We start from the raw sequence: 4917 nt of genomic DNA on the forward strand, positions 1-4917 counted from the left end.
GGTCGCACACGGGACGCCTGCCGCCCCGGGTCGCAGATAGCAGGCCCGGATGGCGGCAGGGCAGGCGGGATGGCACTGTCCCACCCCACTGCCCCAGGTCGCAAATAGCAGGCCCAGATGGTGGCAGGGCAGGCGGGATGGCGCTGTCCTGCCCTACCTGCAGTATGCAAATTAGCCGCCATCTTTGTTGGTGGTTAATTTGCGTATCACGCTGATTATACAATGGGAGGTGTAGCGAAGGTACGGTCAATTACCATGTTTGTCTATTATTAGGTAGGATATGCAGTAGGCAAATCCACAGAGATAGAAAGCAGCTCAGTATTGCCAGGGGCTGTGGAGAGGGAGGAATGGGGAGTGACTGCTTTGTGCTATTTTGCTTCATGGGTGAGAGGCTACCTCTTGAGATGATGAAAATGTTTTGGAACTACATGGTGACAATGGCTGCACAACATTATGAATGTAGTTAATGTCACTTAATCATACCATTTTAGAATGGTTGAAATGGTGTATTATAATTATGTATATTATACAAAAATTTAAAAACTAAAGAAGAGGGGGAGAAAAAGAAAGAAAAGAAACAGGCTGGGAGACAAAACAACAACACAGATGAAAACAAAAAACCAATATAAAAGGATTCTAAAAAAATTACTTATTTACTGTGAAGCCCAGCCATCCTCCTTTTTTTGGGAAACTCTTAATATTTGATGCTGTTGGTAATCAGGGCTTCTTAAAACTTTTCTATAGTCTCCCATGTGAAAAAGAAATGCTTCTTTTAATCTTAGTCCTTGGGCAGCGGCCTGCTCTTTCTACCTTACCTCCCTCAGAAGCGTCAGCTGTCTACATGCAATCATCCTGCAGGCGTTTTTAGTCCTCACCTTTCTCCTGGGCTCAGAGATGGATATTTCCAACTCTCTCACCATCATCTCATGCTTAACACATTCATAATTTCTCCCTAAAAACATCTTCCATCTGCTGCTTTTCTCTTGGACCATTTTAGCTAGTCATCTGAATTTACAGAATCCAAAACCCAGGAGATGTGAGTTGTTAAAGCCACATAGACAGCTGGTGCACTCAACTCTGAAAGGTTGCAGTCATCTTTCACGCAGTATTTTCCTTCATCCAGGATCTCCCACTAGTCAGTAAACGGTGTTGATCTTTCCTTCAAATGGTCTTTGTATCCACCTGCACCCTTCCGTCCCCACTGCCAAGTCCCAGATTCAGGTTTTCAACACCTCCAGCCTCATTGCCTGTGGTGGCCTCCTGGCAGGTCCCTGCAAATCCACCCTGCACCGTGTGGCCGAAGGAGCATGCCTGAAACCACAGCAGGCTTGTGTAGAAAGGTTTTGGGAGATCATCAGATCTGTTTTACTAAGCAGAGAGAGTGTGTGAGCCAGAGCAAACCTCTATATCCTGTCTAGGTCCATGCCGATTCCTCGACTATTAAGATATGGGAGGAAAAAGTAATAAGGGATGAATCTCAAGATAATCATGACCCCAGACTGTCAGCAGGTCCAGTCTCTGCTTGAGGGGACTATACCGTCACAGAGTCCTATGGAATCACACAACAGGGAACTTAAGTCCATCTCTGTGTGGGGTTTGAAGAACTTCACAATCCAGGCACTCTCTGTGCTCCTCCCACCAAATGGGGCAGCAACATCAGTACAAAGGAAATAGAAGATCTGATCCAAAGGGAAAGTTCCCAGGATTATTTGGGGGTAATTTGGGAGCCACACTTTGGTAATAATATATGGCTGCCTAGTGGAGGGTCCTTGAGTGCCCCTGGGGTACCAGAAAACTTCCAGGTGGAACTTGAAGCATTCAAACATTCTTGTTTTAAAATGCTAGGACCCTTTACATTTACCCTTTGGCTACTTTGAAATCTAATGTCTAATCCCATAATTGAGTTCACAATATTTTAAACTGTTATCAAACATCTTTTAGGGATTAGAATGCACTCCTGGTCCAAATGAAGCATCGCGCATGGTGTTGTCCTGAGAAAGTAATGCATACAATTAAAAATCCCCTAGGATTATTGAAGAGTTGGAATGATTAAGAATGGGGTTTAAGGACTGCCATGGGGATATTTACCATATTTTAAAATGTCAAATGCATGTGGAGATTAGGTCCTGCCAAAGATGTTGAAGCTTAGAAAAATGAAAGATGACAAAGGATCTGATATAGGGAGGGCAGGTGTACATAGGCAGATGCACTTGCCTCCACATTATGTACTATCACTTGAGCATCTTCTGGGTCTTAAATGCTCCAATGCCCTGGGGTTGGCTAGGTGGGGGAATGAGATCCCTCTCATTAAATGCAAGAGATAGATCATTCATTGTAAGAAAATTCTTTTTTAAGGTTGTTAAGAAAATTCAACTGAGTACATTTTAAAGATCTTATTGGTTTTATTCAACTATTAATGAATTGGGCGACATCCAATCTAGCAGATAGAAAGGAGCTCCAAGGAGCTGCAAAACATTGATCTTATTGTTTTTATTTTATTTAATGATTTTTTTCATTGATTTTTATAGCAAGAGAAAAGGAGAGGGAAAGAGAGAGAGAAATATCACTGTGGGAGCAAAACATCAATTAGCTGCTTCCTGCATGCCCTCCATGGGGGGTCAAGCCCTAAACCTGGGCATATGCCTGGACCAGAATCAAACCAGCAACCTTTTGGTGCATGGGATGATGCCCAACCAACTGAGTCACACCAGCCAGGGTGAAAATGGTTTTTTTAATAGGCAAAAGGAAGCAGGAGGCCGACGCTCTATCCACTGAGCCAAACCGGTTTCGGCAAACCAGCAACCTTTTGGTGCATGGGATGATGCCCAACCAACTGAATCACACCAGCCAGGGTGAAAATGGTTTTTTTAATAGGCAAAAGGAAGCAGGAACAGGAAGTTATACTAAACAAAAAATGTAGGTTGGTTATTGCAAAGTTACTTTTCTGTAGGGGATGGCAGGGTTCTGTCAGGCAGATTAACTCACTAGTATTGATCAGGAGACTCCTAATAGACTGGTTTAAGATTCCATTTCTGAAAGGGCCAAAACTGTAATTAAGTCTCAGATTGGTGCTATGGGGCTTAGCATAAGTGACTCCATTTGGGGCCTGCTGTCTTTTTCTGAGCAGGATTCAGTTGTCTCTCCTTTCAGAGCAGTAATGGTTATGGTGGGCAGTCAGACAGGCATGAGCAGAGCAGGACAATAGGCCAGGTATAGAATGCCACCAGGACAGAAAGTCCTGGACACCTAGCAACGAATTTCTGGCAACGGGCAGAACTGGGAGAGCAAGTATTGTTAACTAGGACCTTGGAAATAAGTATTGTTACGGCACCTTGCTCCTTTCCTCCCCTAGATGATCCCTGGTCATATAGGTCAGATCCTCCCCCTGATCTTTTCTCCCCTGGCATGTAGCTAGTCACGCGGTAGACCCCCGAACCTCCTTTGAGGAGAACAAGGGGGCTGGAGAAAAGCCCCATCTGACTTCCATACAAAGACAGGGGATGATGGGACAGGCCCCGATAGGTCAGCTTAAAGAAGGAAGCAGAACTGTAATCACTCAGGCAGCCCTGGAATACTTCTATTCCGTTCTGTATATCTGAAAACAGCAGTGGCACCTTACATGAAAAATTAAGACTTATCGCCATTAAAAAAAAAAAAAGAAAGGAAAGAAAGCAGTTAACCCTCTTTAAGAGGTTAAAAGGAGCCCGAGCCCAAAACCCGGGGGAGCTCTTTGAGACACCAGCTGGAAACTTTCTTTCCAGTGTTCGTCTTTGCTTTCTGAATAAACTTTCTCTTGTGACTTTGGGTCTTGTCTCTGAATTTTTTCTGAACCAGAACTCAAGTACCGAGGCCTACTTGTACCATTTACATGGGGAGTTATTTCTACAATTTATAGAAACCTCTCCTTGGATTAAGGTACTCTTAGACTTCATAAACATATAGAAACATGAGAGGACTCAGGCTTTATTTAGCAAACTGATAGAGACTTTTGATGAATGACCCTCCCATCTTAAAATTCTCATAAATAGGAATTAGAAAGTTGAAACAAGGACAGAGTCATTAGTGATATAAACTCTGAATGTAGGAGTTCATATCCAGGATCTGCTTCTTGCTGGATGTTTGACCTGGAGTAGGGCACTTTATATTTCTAAACCTCAGTCCCCTTTCTATAAAATACAGATACTATAGGCTCTTCCTCATTGGCATATTGTGATGTTTAATTAAATTAACCTGGTGAATATATTAAAAAGTCTCACTGATAGTGAGTGTTCCAAGTGAAAAATCAGACAGAGGCCGAAAAACCAGGACTACAGGCTTCATTAGAGGAGAAGCATCTGCCGGGCTGTCTCACAAGGGGAGAGCAGCAACACGTGCAGGGGTGGGCACGCCTTTTGAGGGGCGGAATGGGAAGGGGCGGGAGGCTTAGTGTACTCGGCGCACACTGATTGGTGGCTTACTGCATTGTCCATATAGGACAAGGGCTTAGGGTATTTGGCAGGTGTGGATTGGTGGTCCAATGTATAGTCCATATAAGGTACCTGGTTAGTCACTCAGGTATTTCTGGGCTGCAGGTTACGTCATACCCCGCCCACCAGTTGGGGGAAGGGAGGATCTATCACCAAGACTATTAGCTATTATTATTATGATAAAAATTGGAAGAAGACGCCGAAACCGGTTTGGCTCAGTGGATAGAGCATCGGCCTGCGGACTGAAAGGTCCCGGGTTTGATTCCGGTCAAGGGCATGTATCTGGGTTGTGGGCACATCCCCAGTAGGAGATGTGCAGGAGGCAGCTGGTCGATGTTTCTCTCTCATCGATGTTTCTAATTCTATCTCTCTCCCTTCCTCTCTGTAAAAAATCAATAAAATATATTTTAAAAAAAATTGGAAGAAGAAAAACAAAAAAGAATTGGAAGAA

Source organism: Myotis brandtii, unplaced genomic scaffold, assembly GCF_000412655.1.
Source record: "Myotis brandtii unplaced genomic scaffold, ASM41265v1 scaffold23, whole genome shotgun sequence".
NCBI classification, from domain to species: domain Eukaryota; kingdom Metazoa; phylum Chordata; class Mammalia; order Chiroptera; family Vespertilionidae; genus Myotis; species Myotis brandtii.